Genomic DNA, 17500 nt, shown 5'->3' with positions numbered 1-17500 from the left:
TAAAACAACTTGGAAAAATGTTCAAAGGAAAAGGTGACTCAAAGAAAGACTCACTGAAGAGTGCAATCACTCTAGGAAAGAGTCGGAAAGCGATGACCACAAAAAAAAAAAAAAAAAAAGGAAATAAAGCCGTCCTCGAGAAAGGCTCATAAAGAAAGATACCTTATAGAAGAGAAAAAGTTTCCGAAAGAGAGGCGATAGACTCGAAGGCAAAAATAGTCTCAAAAAAAAAAAGGAAGGTAGGTGCCGAGAGGCAAAACCTCTCGAAACAAAACAACCGTGACTAAAACACCTTCAAACCAACGACAGGCAGTAAAAGGTCTTCTGAAGACAGATGCTCGTCATAAAAAAAGGGGAAGAAGACTCGAAAAGAAGACGGCTCTAGTAGGGCAAATTAAAAAAACCCTCCCTGTATGAGGATTAAAAAAAGAACTAAATGATGCAAGAGGTATTCCAAGGAATGGCAACAAAGGATTCACAAAGAGCATATGGATCTGTTAATCGAGAGAGAGAGAGAGAGAGTGAAAGAAAGAAGAATGTACTAGGTAAATAGATGGTAAATTTTTTAATTGATAGAGATTCATAAAGATTGTTTAGGTATACCAGTCAGAGAGAGAGAGAGAGGGAGAGAAGAATGTACTAGTTGTACAGTTTGTAAATTATTTAGTGATAGAGATTCATAAAGAGCGTTTGGGTATACCAGTCGGAGAGAGAGAGAGAGAGAGAGAGAGAGAGAGAGAGAGAGAGAGAGAGAGAGCATAATATACATACTGCTGACAGAGTCTCGTTATGTCCTACATAATAAACATGAAATGAATGGGCTCAACAGCCGCTCGTTGCGTATTCCACTATATGCTCTGCAATCCAGTTCATGAAAAGCCGCAGAATTGATCCATATGAATAACAAATACGAAGCAGTTTCTCTTTTTGCATTTGTAATTTTTCATACAGTGTGAAAATAAGGTTTGTAATGCAACTGGTTACAAATATGGACTGAATTTTAGTTGTACCCACATTACAGGCAACAAAGAACATAACAATACAAAATGTATATGAATATTTCGCTAGGCTGTCGTTCTGTTATCAGTCTGAATATAAAAAGAAAAATATGCGCCGAAGTTCCTTCGGCGCAGTTGAGTTTTCTGTACAGCGTATAATGCTGTATGAAACTCTCAGCCACGGCCCGGCGGTGACCTGTGTTGTTGGCACCTATTGCGGTGCCAGACGCATGGTCATGGCTAATTTTAACCCTAAATAAAATAAAAACAACTGAGGCTAGAGGGCTGCAATGTGGTATGTTTGATGATTGGATGGTTGACGATCAACATAACAATTTGCAGCCCCCTAGCCTCAGTATTTTTAACGTCTGAGAGGAGACAGAAAAAGTGCGGACGTACAGACAAATCGCCATCTCAATAGTTTTCTATTATAGAAAACAAAAAACTGTTGTATGATTTACATATTTCTGTTCGCTATACAGTAATGGCAAAGTTCAGTTCATTTCATGATATTTTAATATATAATGTTCCTTCCTTTACAGTAAACAAAAAATTTTTATTCTTTCCATAGTTAGCTAGCTATGCTTAAAAAAAAATCCATGTGATACAAGTTTGATTTGTATATTTAGAAGGGACTAATGAAAGTAACAAAGGCGATTCCATAACAAGATCTGCTAATAGAGTTAGGTAACAAATTAATAACTTGTTTATAAAACTGATCCTCGTTAGTTATAAATTGATTGCAAGAAATTCTGTCTTTGGTTATGGTATAATGAAATTTATTTGCTGACTTACACTTGAATTTATTAGATTCTTGTTTGTGGTTTTTTGTTTTTTTTTAAATAGTCCTGGTTTTTAAATGGTCAGTTTTGTTCTTGAGCATGTTTCTGTTGTAGTTTTCTGTAAAAGGAAACTATTGTGTCGGCTTTGGCTGTCCGTCCGCCCTCAGATCATAAAATCTACTGAGGCTAGAGGGCTGCAAATTGATATGTTGATCATCCACCATCCAATCATCAAATATATCAAATTGCAGCCTTCTAGGCTTAGTAGTTTGTATTTTATTTAAGGTTAAAGTTAGCCATAATCGTACTTCTGGCAACGCTATAGGTACCAATAACATAGGCCACCACCGGACCGTGGTCGAGTTTCATGAGCCGCGGCTAAGAGTTTTATGGGCTGTGGTAGAGGCCACCACCAGACAGAAAACTCGATTGCGGCACATTTTTTACTTGTTTTCATTATAGTTCTCCATTTCAAGGCTTTTGAATACGTTTATAATTTGAAGTGAGTTTTTGGAACCAATAATTACTTAGACATTCAGTTATTCCCGGCATCTAAGTTCACGCTATTGGAGAGACATTGAAGAAGGAAAAATGAATAGACCCAATTGTTTGTTCCCCTAGTTGTTTCCGTACGGGAAAAAATGGAGGAAAAATAATATGCCTTGTTTGTAAAGTCTCCCGTATCAAAACACGGGAGTATTATCGATAAACACGATACAAAAAGTCTGTGTTTTATTTTAATAACGTTTGTGCTGGCTCCAAAATTAAAAAAGCCTTCCCTCTATCCTTTTTTGTTTGGTTTTGCATTTTACATTCTTTCATTTTAAGCCCCCAGGCGGTTATTTTCTTCTCTCATATATCTCTCTCAATATCTCGTAGTGTCTGTATCTCATAATCTAAACTCATCTGAATTAGTGAGAAAAATTAGTTAAAATCATCTTTTTATTGGCTATTTTGTCATAAAGATATTTAAGTATTTCAAGGAAAATAATAGCTAATAATAATTATTAGGTTCTATTACTACTACTACTACTATTCCTAAATAATAATAATAATATTGATAATAATCATAATAATAATAATAACACACACACAAGTAATAATGTAGTGAATTACACAGATAATAATAATAATAAGCAGTAACACATATGTTATCCGGCAGTACATAAGATCAAAATGTCTTCCATTATTATTATTGGTTATTATTATTATTATTATTATTATTATTATTTTATTATTTTAGTAATAGTAGTAGTAGTTATGAAAAATGTACAGTTTGGAATGAAGAATGACAAACAAGAGACTTAATTGTATACATTTTTTTTCTGTTTGATCAAATGTGTTTTCCATCCGAGTTCTTTGAATTCATTATTGTTCAGATTAAAGATTCCTTTTCACCGATGTCATTCAAAAGTTATAGTCTTTGATGGTGATTGCAAAAGCACGGCATTAAAGCAAACGAGTATGATTGAATCAGTAGATTATTATAATACAATATTTATCTGAAAAATGATGATGTAAGTCAAAGTCCATAAGGTGGCATATATATATATATATATATATATATATATATATATAGTTAGCAATATATATCTTATATATATATATATATATATATATATATATATATATATATATATATATATATATATATATATATATATATATATATATATATTATATATATATATACATATATGTGTGTGTGTATTCTTATGCTGTGGTTTTCGTAATGCAGTAATCTCCCCATGTGTATGTGTGAATTGTTGTATGCTGTATAATTTTGTATTCAGAGTTAGCGTAAGGTTGCAGTAATTAAACACTGTGTAGTTTGAGGACAACAGGACGTGGCCCTGAGAGAGACAGGCCGACTTGTTCATTGTATAGTGACGCAATTTGTTTAGTCAGTATTCAAAACTTGCTGGAGTAATGCATTCCTATCACCTTCTCAATGACTCCATTAGTGTACAAGGCGTTATGGGACTGATCAAACATTGTTGGGTGGAAAATTCCATTACAAAAGTTTCCTAACGTCATTCAGGAATTTTCTATGAAACGATGTTTTCCATCTATTATAATAACTAGAGATTTTAAGATTTGTTCTGAAACTATGTAATGATAAATATTATTGTTAACTGTAATTCCACTTCGTTCTCTAATTATATTTTAAATGTTTTAAAATAAAACCTCGCATCTGGGTTTTTCCAGTGCACTTTTATAGCTATGTCAGTACCGTCGAAGACGTAAAAAACGAAGGGGCCTGACACTCGAGACCAAGAAGCCGCGTTGAAGGGGGATGCATTTCTCTCTCTCCTCTCTCTCAGCTCAATAACTGCAATCTTGGGACTTCGAATGTCCTGTTGTAATGTAATTGATATTTTTAGACGATGGTCACTCATATCCTTTAACTGTTTAATTCCTTAGTAAATGTGTCTGAGTTATCTGAACAGTGTATTTTATTATGTGTGTGTAACGGCGCCTGGATTAAAAACACGAAGCAATTGGTACCAAGGTCTTGTAACATATAATTATTGGTTTTAGTGCACTGAAAATAATATTTACAGTAATTATTTGTAAAGATATTTTGTTTTTTTACTTTTTTTTCATGTTATATGTTTTATGCTTTATCTTTAAAGAATTTTATAATTATATGGTGTGTTTGCTATTGCCTTAATTTTGCTTTTTTTACATTTTTTTATGTTTAATTTTTTTGCAGATTATATTTCTGTGTCTTTGTATCCACATTTTTATGGTTGATTTATTTGCCTTATTTTGTTTAACATTTGGGAATTAAAATTTTTTTTATTTAACAATTTAAATTTGATTTGAATAATTTTTATTAATTAATAAATTAATTTTGATTTAATTTTGACTGATGATTAATTCAGATTTAATCCATTTCGTTTTGTTTTCAAATAATAATAAATTTCCCCTGAGACTGTTAATGTCATGTATTTTTGAATTTAGAAATAAATTTTTGTATTTAAAATATTATATCAGAGTTTCATTTTATTGACCCACCAGCAATTTTGATTTGAATTAGATATAGAGTGGTAAGTGAGATGTTTTCCTTCAAGTAATTGAAGTGAGCTTCGAACCAGGTAAATGAAATAAATAGAAATTTTTGAACTTTTATAATGTTAATGGAGTGATGCCCTTTAGATTTTACTCACACCTGTTTAACGAACTTAATCTGCTGTCTTTCATGATTGATAAGTTTTATAAGGGATCACTGTTGCCTTTTAGAAATAAGTCGTTTTTTATGTGATGAGGGTCTGTGTGTCTGGCTTTGTGAGGTAACTATAATTGTTGAATAAATGGTGTTTGGTAATCAAATATCAAGCACTTAGATACCAGGTTTGATTTGAAGAACAGACACTGACATTTGGGGTCACATATATAAATGGTGCAAGACCCGGGAAAACTGATCACAAATATCACTCTGGTTTATACTGGTGGTGTTAGGGACATATTTTATTAGGAGAGTGACCAGATAGTTGTTTTATTTTATGAAGAGTGACCATGTGATTGTTTTGCACATTTATTGTGGTGAATTGTTGTCATATAATTATTTGGGTAACTAAAGAGATGGACATTTTGTTCAAGAGTTTTAGAGAAATCCCTCCATCCAAGAGTTTTTTGCATTTGGAAATTAATTAATTGTTTTTGCACAGTGGAGTGAATAGTTTGGCTGAAAGTGTTGCCAACATGGTCAGGCACAAGTTTTATTGCAAACCTCCATTTGGTTAAAAATAGATGAAGAGCTCTGACTAAAGCACAGATCTGTTGAATGCAGCTGAGGCAGTAGATAATGGTGGTCAAAAGGTGTCTGCCAACATGGTAAGAAGCAGAAAAAAATTCTTATTTTAATCCAAGCATTGATTAACATGGACTGGCCTGAAGGATTAAAATTTTAGACTAAGAGCTTAGCAACGGGAGACAGCTTATTGTCAAGAACCACATTATGACGCAGAAATGAATTTCTATCACCAGAAACAAATTTCTATGATATCGCCATGGGTAAACGCTGGGCCAACAGTGATGCAGAAGCAGAGCTTAGACGTCTAGGAGCAGAAACAAATTTGATTAAGCTGAAGATGCAGGCTGAAAGAGAGAAAATGCAGGCAGAAAGAGAAAGAGAAGAAGAGAAAACAAGAAAGAAAAGAAAGAGAAGAAGAGAAAGCTGCTGAAGAATTAAGAAAATAGCAGAAGAAGAAAGAGATAGAGCTAGACATAAAGAGAGATGGAAAGGTTGAAAGCTACAGCTGAATTGCCCATAACACCTTCTAACCCTACCAAGGTGATTCAGACCCTGTATTTGATGTCTCAAGAGTGCAGAAGTTAATTCCAAAGTTTACAGAAGAAGCTCCAGATGAGTTTTTTGATCACTTTGAAAAAAGTGGCTGCACAAATGGGATGGCCAGAGGATAAATGGTCAGTCTTGTTGCAGAGTGTTCTCATTGGAAAAGGAAGAAGTGCCTATTTAGCCTTATCAGCTTATCAGTGTAAAGAGTACAAGGTACTTAAACACAATGTGCTAAGTTTACCAGATGACCACTGAATATTATAATAAAAGATTCAGATCTTTGAGAAAAGATGACCAGATAACTTTCTTGGATTATGCGTACACAAAGTAAGAAGATGTTTTAAAATGATGGTTGAGGCTGCTAAAGTTAAAACATTTGAAGATCTTGAAGAATTAGTTGTTCTTGAACAATATCTTAGGGGAATTCCTGGACACATAAGAGCCTATCTGAGAGAGATAGAGGTGAATAAACTTGACAAAGCTGCTACACTTAGCGAGGACTACAACATAATCAGCAGCAGAAGGAACTGTAATGTCAAGTACCAGAATCAACGCACAGGTTTTAGGTCTCATCCAAATTTCAGGAGCAGATTTAATAGGAATCCTAGAAGTGGTAATATTAAGTCATTGCAGGGTAATATCCCTCAGCAAGCTCATGTAAAATCCTCATATAATAATGTTGTAAGGCAATTACAGAAGCCTGATGTTGTCTGCTACAAGTATGGAAGAGCAGGACACTTCAGTTGGGAGTGTCATCAGACACATTGGCAGTCCAAACCAGTTGGTCAAGTAGTAAGAAGTAACCAGGTGAAACAGACTACAAAGAGCAATGTGGGAAAGAGTCAAACTCCAGTGAAGACTGAGACTAAACAAGCTGAATGTTTAGCAACCAGTGGAAATGTAACTTCAAGCAGTGAGTGGCTGAGCAGTTTGGGAGGCTCTTTTAAGCCATATATTCTTATGAGGGTACACTGAATACTCCAGGAGGAAGTGTGCAGGTACCAGTCAAGGTGTTACTTGATACAGGGAGCAACCATAGTGTGATAGTCTGTGGTGCTCACCATCCAGTTGGAGGAGAATCTACAGGAGATTCTGTTAGTTTTGAAGGGTATAGAGGAGAAGAGGTAACCTATATACCGTTTTACACCTGTCATGTGAATTAGTGACAGGAGATGTTGATTTTGCTGTAAAGGACTCACTGGCTGTTGAAGGTGTACATGTTCTGTTAGGGGAATGAAGTTGGTAGTGTGCCATTTGTTCCTTGTCCTATAGTGACAGATAAAACCATTGAGGATTAGTCCTACGGTAGATTTGGAGAAGAATAACCCCCACCTATTTCCTAGCTGTGTGACTACTAGGAGTATGAAGAGGGCTATGCCTGTAAGTGAAGAGACTGAGGATTTACCCACTCAAGAAGGATCTTTGAGCTTAGAAGAGTTGTTTCAGGGAAATGATGTTTCCCCTAATGCTGATCAAGAAGAGGTTTCCCAAGAAGAAGCTGTCATCCCTGAATAGACTCAGAGTAGTCAAGGTGTTCCTGAAGATAACAGTGAAACTACAGTAGCTGAGTTAGCAGATATTGAGAGCTCAACCCTTGAAGTTGGTCAGGTGACCAGAGAGAAGCTAATGGAACTGCAGAGGAAGGATGCATCATTAGCTGAGTTGTTTTTCAGAGTTGTTGATCAAGAAGAGATGCAACAAACTCCTACCTGTTATTATCTGAAGGACGATTTGCTGATGAGAAAGCATAGACCTGCAGATATACCAGGAGATGCTGAATGGAGCGAATATCATCAAAATTTGATCCCACGTCCATTGAGGAAGCAAGTGGTAGCAGTAGCTCATGAGTCTGGACATATGGGAATCAGGAAGACTGTGGAGAAGACCATGAAATATTTTTTCTGGCCTGGACTTCACTCAGATGTTAGCAAATTCTGTTGGGAGTGTCATACCTGCCAGATAGTTGGAAAGCCAAATGAAACCATTCAGAAAGCCCCCCTACAACCTATAGAAGTTAGAGGAGAACCCTTTAGCAAGGTGATTATAGATATGGTTGGACCCCTTCGAAGACGAAGAAGGGTGGTGAGTATCTGTTAACATTGATGTGTCCTGGACACATATCCTGAGGCAGTCCCTGTTAGAAACATATCTGCTAAGATAGTTGCTGAGAAACTAGTGGAGTTTTTCTCAAAGTTTGGGATACCAGAGATTGTACAAAGTGATAGAGGAACCAATTTTACTTCCAAACTGTTTTCAGGATGTAATGAACCTGTTAGGAGTGAAACAACAGTTGTCCACTGCATATCACCCAGAGACTCAAGGAGCCCTTTTGGAAAGGTCAGAGCCACCAGACATTGAAAAGTATGCTGACTAAGTTATTGTTCCGAGTCAGCAGAGACTGGGATGTTGGTGTACAATTGATGTTATTTGAAATTAGAATGCTTATCAAGAAAGCATGGGTTGTTCACTGCAACGAGATGATTTTGACCAGAGAAGTGAGGGGACCGTTGAATGTTCTGCAGAAAATTGGGAAGAAAATCAAGTGGAAGTCCAAGGAGATATGTAAAGAACTTGAGTAAAAGATTGAAGAGATTAGAAAATTTTCTTTAGAAAATCTGAAACTGAGTCAAGAGAAAATGAAAAGGAGATATAAGAAGACTAAGCTAAGAAATTTTAGTGTTGGTCAACAAGTTTTAGTGTTTTTACCTGTCAAGAGATTTCCGTTTCCAACAAGTTTCAAGGTCCTAACAAGATAATTAGAGAGGTTATGATAGAACTTATGTAATTGAAACACCAGAAAGACGAAGACAAAAAAGGAAGATACATGTAAACCTCTTAAACCTTACTTCAGAAACCAAAATGGAAACTGTGTTAATAACCCAGACAACTTCAACTACAGAAGACGACGATGGATATGAATTGGGAGTTGAAAGCAAGATGAATAATTCTTCAATTTTGGAAAATTTGAGGATAAACTGAAACATCTGAGTGTTGAGCAAGGTGGTGAGTTGTGTGAAGTGATTAGAAGCTTCACAGAACTATTTGCAGATGATATTACTAGGTGTACTGATCTGATCACCATGAGATCAAGATCCAAGAAGATGGCAGACCATTCAAACAGAGAGCTTATCGAATAATCACCTTATCATCGAGATGTTTTGAAGAAAGAAGTTGAATATTTGTTACAGCATGGATTAGCAGAACCCAGTTCAAGTCACTACAGTTCTCCATGTGTGTTAGTGAAGAAACCGGATGGCTCATTTAGGGATGTGTAATGATTATAGGAAGCTGATTCCATCAGTGTGGCTGACAATTATCCCTTGCCTCTTATAGATCAGTTACTTGATAATGTTTGCAAGCCAAGTTTGTCTCCAAGATAGACTTGTTGAAGGATACTATCAGATTCCCCTTAGATGAGAATGCTAGGTTTGTCAGCTTTTATTACTCCTTTGACTGTATCAGTATACTGCTCTGCCATTTGGTTTGATGAATGCACCTGCAACGTTTCAACGAGTGATGGATCAACTGCTAGGTCCATAGAAGGAGTAGGTGTATATCTGGATGACATAGTCATGTACTCTGCAACATGGGAAGAACATCTGAAGATCCTGAGGAAAGTTTTCAAGAAACTAAGGGAAGCAGGACTACCAGTCAACCTAGAGAAGAGTGAGTTCGAAAGTCAACTGTGCAGTATCTTGGGTTTGAAGTTGGGAAAGGCCTTCTCGCTCCAGTAAATGCTATTGTAGAGGGTATCCATAAAGCTACCCCACCTACTACTAGAAAACAGTTACAGAGATTTTTGGGCATGGCAGGATTCTATCGGACATTTTCTGCCCGAATTTCTCAGCTGTAGTAGCCCCCTTAACAGACTTAGCTAGTCCCAAAGCTAAGTTTGTTTGGACTACAGAATGTCAAGAATCCTTGAGAAGGTAAAAGCCATTTTAACTTCAAGACCAGTACTTGGGTTTCAGACTTCAATAAGAAATTTGTGATGTTGATGCCTCTGACTGTGGAATTGAGCTGTACTACTTCAAGAAGATGAAAGTGAACTTTTGCATCCCGTATGTTTATGTCTCTGAAACTGAAAAGGATCAGAAAAGTGTATTCCACAATAGAAAAGAAACTCTACCCTTAATCACAGCATTGAAAAGGAAGTGTATTTGAACAGACCTAGAATGAAGAGATTTTAGTGCTGTCTGATCACAGTCCACTTCACGTTTTTACAGGGATCAAGAATCACAACCAGAGACTCACTGGTGGTCTCTGTGCTTGCAACCCTATAATATTAAAGTACAGCATATTTCAGGTAAGAACAATGTGGTTGCTGATTACTTATCCTGTTGTGAATCGTTGGATTCAACCCCAGGATAACCAATCTTCTGGGGGAAGGAGTCTTATACTGTGGTTTTCGTAATGCAGTAATCTCCCCATGTTTATGTGTGAATTGTTGTATGCTGTATAATTTTGCATTCAGAGTTAGCATAAGGTTGCAGTGATTAAACACTGTGTGGTTTGAGAGGACGGCGTATGCATGGCACTGAGAGAGACATGGAGCCCTTGTTCGTTGTATAGGGACGCAATTTGTTAAGTCAGTATTCAAAACTTGCTGGAGTAATGCATTCCTATCACCTTCTTGTATGACTCCATTAGTGTACAAGGCATTATGGGACTCGATCAAAACATTGTTGGTGGAAAATTCCATTTGAAAGTTGCCTAAATGTCATTCAGGAATTTTCTGTAAGAAATGGTGTTTTCCATTCTTATTATAATAACTAGAGATTCTCTTGTTCAAAACTATGTAATGATAAATATTATTGTTAACTGTAATTCCACTTCCTCTCTAATTATCATTTTAAAGGCTTTTTAAAAAATAAAACCTTGTCTGGGACCCAGTCCATGCACTCTTATAGGCTATGCCCTACCGTCTAAGACGCCCATATGAAGGGGCCTGACACTCTGAGACCAAGAAGCCGCGTTGAAGGGGGATGCGTTTCCCTCTCTCTCCCTCTCTCTCTCTCTCGCTCGCTCGCTCTTGGGACTTTGAATGTCCTGTTGTAATGTAATTGATATTTTGGTAGACGATGGTCACTCATATCCTTTAACTGTTTAATTCCTTAGTAAATGTGTCTGAGCTATCTGAACAGTGTATTTTATTAAGTGTGTGTGTGTAACGGCGCCTGATTAAAAACACGAAGCAATTGGTACCAAGGTATTGTAACATATATAATTATTGGTTTTTAGTGCACTAAAAATAATATTTACAGTAATTATTTGTAAAGATACTTTTGTTGCCTTTTTAATACTTTTTCATGTTATATGTTTTATGCTTTGTCTTTTGAAGAATTTTATAATTACGTGGTGTGTTTGCTATTGCCTTAATTTTGCTCTACATTTTTTTTGATGTTTAATTTTTTGCAGAGTATATTTCTGTGTCTTTTTTATCCACATTTTTATATAATTGATTTATTTGCCTTATTTTGTTTAACATTTGGGAATTAAAATTTTTTTACGAAACAATTTAAATTTGATTTTAATAATTTTTGATTAATTAATAGATTAATTTCTGATTTAATTTTGACTGATGATTAATTCAGATTTAATCCATTTCTGTTTTGTTTTCAAGTAATAATAAATTTCCCTGAGACTGTTAATGTCATGTATAATCTTTGAATTTAGAAATAAATTTTTGTATTTAAAATATTATATCAGAGTTTCATTTTATTGACCCACCAGTAATTTTGATTTGAATTAGAATAGAGTGGTGTGAGATGTTTTCCTTCAAGTAATTGAAGTGAGCTCGAACCAGGTAAATGAAATAAATAGAAACACTTGAACTTTTATAATGTTAATGGAGTGATGCCCTTAGATTTTACCTCACACCTGTTTAACGAACTTAATCTGCTGTCTTTCATGATTGATAAGTTTTATAAGGGATCACTGTTGCCTTTAGAGAAATCAGTCGGTTTGTATGTGTGATGAGGGTTCAGGTGTCTGGCTGTTGTGATGTAACTATAATTGTCGAATAAATGGTAAGTTTGGTAATCAAATATCAAGCACTTAGATACCAGGTTTGATTTAAAGAACAGGTACTGGACACTTTGTCACAATATATATTATATATATATATATATATATATATATATATATATATATATATATATATAGGTATATATCGAATATATATATATATATATATATATATATATATATATATATATATATATATATAATACTATATATAGAGATGATTGACACACACACACACATATATATATATATATATATATATATATATATATATATATATATATATATATATATATATATATATATGTGTGTGTGTGTGTGTGTGTGTGTGTGTGTGTGTGTGTGTGTGTGTGTGTCCAGTTTCCAAACGAGAAAGTAATTAAATCAACAACCATAGGCAAACTGAAAACCAGCTTCCATCATTAATTAAAGATTCCATTTAAATCTGACGTCACTCGGCAGTTATTTATATAAGTGATGACGTCACAATCAGGTTCTCGTTTATGTAAGCTGTTAATTTTTTCAGTTCGAAGCAATTAATATTTCGTAGGCATATATAATCCTAATTTCGAACAGATGGCTTCAGTAAGGTGATACGAATATTTTCCTCCTGGTCTTATCTCTAATTCAGATCCAAGTCACTATGGAAATAAAAAATTCATATAAAAAGCTTCGTAAAGAACAGAAATGATATGAAATATCCATTTGAACAATTAGTTTGATTTATAAAACGTTAATGTTTTTAGAGCATCAATTTGAAAGTTTCTCATCATACCTTACCTAGATGCAGGTGATTGTAATGCTTATCGATATGTGTTCCACAATAATAATAATAATAATAATAATAATAATAATAATAATAATAATAATAATAAAAGCAGTATCCGCGATTTTGATTTTTTTAACTGACTTACTTATTGTGCGTCTCTCTTGTTGTGCATAAATTTCTCTTGAACTGCGTTATTCATTAGAGGTAACTTTATCAACTTTCCATTATTATTAATAAACCAATATTAAACAGACAATTCTTTTGACTAGAGTACAGAGTCTGAAGTTATCCGCGCCAATAAACATGATTAATTTTTCATTTTGACGAATTTCAAAGCTAAGCTTGTGGCATGGTTTTGATAAATTGGGAGTTATTTACGCTTAGGATTATTACTCAGTAAAATACGATAAATATGAAGTTGATATTTAAGAAGAAAGGTAGTTTTCTGATGTTGTTAGTGCATCTGTGCCAGCAGCGCTGAATCCAGTCAAGGGAATTTGGTTATTCAGACTGTTGGATTTGCATGTCGTTTGAAACTCGTCAAGATGATATATTTCGTAGAAATGAAATATTTCTTTTTATTTTAAAGGCGCAAAAAATGTTCTTGTAGACAAAAACAGTTCTTTTTGCGAGACAATAGAAAATTGACCATCAAGCCGCTGACTTAATTTTTCTTCAAAATGATCATTCTTCGTTTTTCAATCGTGAAGAGAATTGTATTTTTTTTTTCGAATTACTTTATTCAGTAAGAACATTGTATATTTAGATACAGTAAGACTTGGAGCACGGATTTCAAGAGAATCAGAATATATTCTGTTTTTTCCAAGTAAGACGAACACGCTAGTTAAAACTCGTGATGATTATGTGATTTCACTCTATAGGAAGCTCAGTGCCTATAAAGTACTACTGTACTAGGATTGATTTCCACTGAACTTACCAAAATTGGATCCTTGCTTGCTTGCTTGCGCCAACTTACGTTCTAGCTTTCCCATTAAAAAGTAAATTACTGATACAAAATTAAAATGTACAGTAGAGTTATGAATTTTATATGGCGTATTCATTAACCAACAGTAGCACGAAAAATGGCATCAAAGCAGCCAATTGATAGTTGGATTTTTAATTTTTGTGATGAGAGAAGGGGAGAGAGAGAGTGAGGTACGAATTTTCCTTTCGCCAAAGTACTTTCCAAAGCTTTAATAAGATTCGTAAACAATGTTTCAAATAATACTTAATGAAAGTCAAAGGTAAAACCCCAGGAAATTTAACTATTGTTATCATTTACTTCTTCTTCTCTCTCTCTGAGAGAGAAGAGAGAGAGAGAGAGAGAGAGAGAGAGAGAGAGGAGAGAGGATAGTAGGATCCTATGAGGGAGTGTAAAAAAGAGAGAAAGAGAGATAGTAGGATCCTATGAGAGAGAGAGAGAGAGAGAGAGAGAGAGAGAGAGAGAGAGACCTAACATGAACTTGGCTTTCACACATACATTAGCAGAGTGAAATTCAGAGGCTTCAACATTCACTCGACGAAGTATATATATAAAATGTTTTTGTCTGGGTTCATGAAAACTCAAAGTAATGGAAATTATCCATGCGTATAACAAGTAAACACTTTCTTTTTTAGGATTTTACCACAGTTGAAGCAGTCGTGAGCCATGCGTAATATTCAACTAAAACTTCAATAAAACATTTTATTATACATCCCCTCAAAAAAAAAATTAGCAACACCAACGGAGTCATTTCTACCATTGTATATACTTTTTTGAAGGGGGTTGGGTAGAAATTTCTGAAATATATACTCCTAAAAAGTCATAAGTAATATTAATCAATAGCAAACTAGATACGTGATAATTTTCTTTCATTCCCTGAGTAAATTGTACTCACTTAAAGATAGTTCTGCAGTCTTGTCCATTATTTCCCAGAACGTGGAACTGGTGACTTAAAAATTGGGACTACCAACACCTGCGGTTTCATTAATAGGTACGTGTATCAGTAAAATAGAGATCAGATGTCATAATTCCCAGTGTGAATGGATTTCATATCTTTAATAGAGAGAAATGTGTATTTGGTTTACTGAGTAATATCGAACGGCATTACACTTTAATTCCATAAAACAATTTTGATATGTATTGAATTAGAAATAAAATGCATTTGAAGCTTCGAAGTGACCGATTTATGGTTTAGAGATAAATGCAGCTATTGCGGATACTGTAGTGATACGTACATGAAGTCTTTATAAATTATTTTAATTTTAAGTTCCACGTACGTACTTGCATCAGTGTGAGCATTTTAACGGTGTACAATAAAATATCTGTAAATACAAATAAGGTTTACAATATGAGGCTAATAGTGTTTTATGGGCCTTGTTATATTCACATTAATTGTAGTATTACAGGAAAAGACATTATTCATATATATATATATATATATATATATATATATATATGCATATATATATATATATATATTTATATATATATGTAAATATAGACAGATAGATAGATAGATAATATAAATTTTTGATTTTTTCCCGCAATTTTCCGTTGTCCAAGCTAAAAAAATGTTTTTTTAATATTACTTTCTGGCAGATGACTTCAAAACATGGTTCTTGAATATTATATATATATATATATATATATATATATATATATATATATATATATATATATATATATATATATATTCATATATATATTTATATATACATATATATACGTTTATAGGAATATATATATATATATATATATATACATATACATATACACATACATATATATAATATATATATATATATATATAAAATATATATATATATATATATATACAGATACATATACACATACATATATATATATATATATATATATATATATATATATATATATATATAGATATATATATATATATATATATATATATATATATATATATATATATATATATATATATATATATATATATATATATATAATCAGTGAAGTTAGCAGAGTCTTTAATATCAAAAAGGTTTACCTGAAGACAAATATTTTCAAGATGTTATGAAAGACAGGAATTTTTAGTTGATACAAGTACGCCGTCCGGGGGGACGGCGTACTTATTATCAACTAAAAATCCCCCTTCGCAACATGGGGATATGAAAATATATTATTTCTTAAGGTAGAGTGAATTGATATTGGACGTTTATAGCTTACTGATTGTATATGAATCACGGTGATGTGATAAAAAGTCATATATATATATTATATTGATATATATATATATATATATATATATAGATATATATATATATATATATATATATATATATGCATATACACACACACAGTGAATTGTGTCCTGAAGTATCCTGCGAAAGAGTATTATAAGTTTTCTCTGCAAGCAACAGGAAAGGGCACACACTTATCATATATAATTTAAGCTAAGTAGGGAATGTATATAAACACGAGATATGTATTTAGTAAGGCGTTACAATCATCAAAATGTAAGTACCTTAGGTAAATTGGCTCTACCATTTACTATTAACACACAAGAGAGGACATGTCGACGTGTCTACTACCAGTTCTTGTTTCGAGTTTTAAATAATGCCAAAAAAATACTTTCTTTCATGATTTGCTAAATCCAGAACCATTGCCTGGACGAAAATAAATACAAATCCCAACATTTAAAGTCACTGAACAAGAAAACAAGTAAAAATGCCCCGAAGTTTCATTGACGCAGTCAAGTTTTCTGTACATCTTATAACCAAGGCCACCGAAAACAGATCTGTCTTTCGGTGGTCTCGGTATAATGCTGTATGAGCCGCGGCCCATGAAACTTCAACCACAGCCCGGTGGTTGCCTGTTCTATATCGTTGCCAGACGCACGATTATGGCTAACTGTAACCTTAAATAAAATGAAAAATACTGGGGCTAGAGGGCTGCAATTTGGTATGTTTGATGATTAGAGGGAGGATGATCAACATTCCAATTTGCAGCCCTCTAGCCTCAGTGGTTTTTAAATTCTGAGGACGGACAGAAAAAAGGGCGGACAGAAAAATCTGCTGACGGACAGACAAAGCCGGCATAACAGTTTTCTTTTACAGAAAACTAAAACTGAAAGACCCTGTCATCTTTGTAGCGGAAAGTATTCATCGTTTCTTTGTGAAGTCTGTTGTATCAAAACACTATTTTAATGGTGGAAATAATTTCGAGAAAAACCGCCTGGAAATCAAAACGTAGTTTTTCCATCGTCGTGTTTGATTTCAACTCGGATTTTTTTTTAACTCTTTACAAGGCTTTTCCTTCAATAATCCTCTTTTGTTTGCTTCCATAGTATTTTTTCCTGTGTCTGAATTTTCATTCTTTTGAATGTCTCTCTCTCTTCCCTACTAATTCTAAAGGTACTCTCTCCCTCACCTTTAAATTTGTATTCCTTTTACCCTTGTATACTGAATTGAGAAAATTATCATCTTTTCATGTCCGGTTTGAGCTAATGTTATATTTGAATGTTAAAGTTCAGAACTAATAATAATAATAATAATAATAATAATAATAATAATCAAGAGTAACAATAAAAAGTTATTCTTTATTTTCGTATAATTCGTTTCTAATTTTCAGGTGATGCCTTATACCATTAAGGGAGATATG

Source organism: Macrobrachium rosenbergii, chromosome 59 (genome assembly GCF_040412425.1).
Source record: "Macrobrachium rosenbergii isolate ZJJX-2024 chromosome 59, ASM4041242v1, whole genome shotgun sequence".
In the NCBI taxonomy this organism is placed as follows: domain Eukaryota; kingdom Metazoa; phylum Arthropoda; class Malacostraca; order Decapoda; family Palaemonidae; genus Macrobrachium; species Macrobrachium rosenbergii.
The sequence above is the reverse complement of the archived record's forward strand: the minus strand, read 5'-3'. Positions refer to the sequence as shown.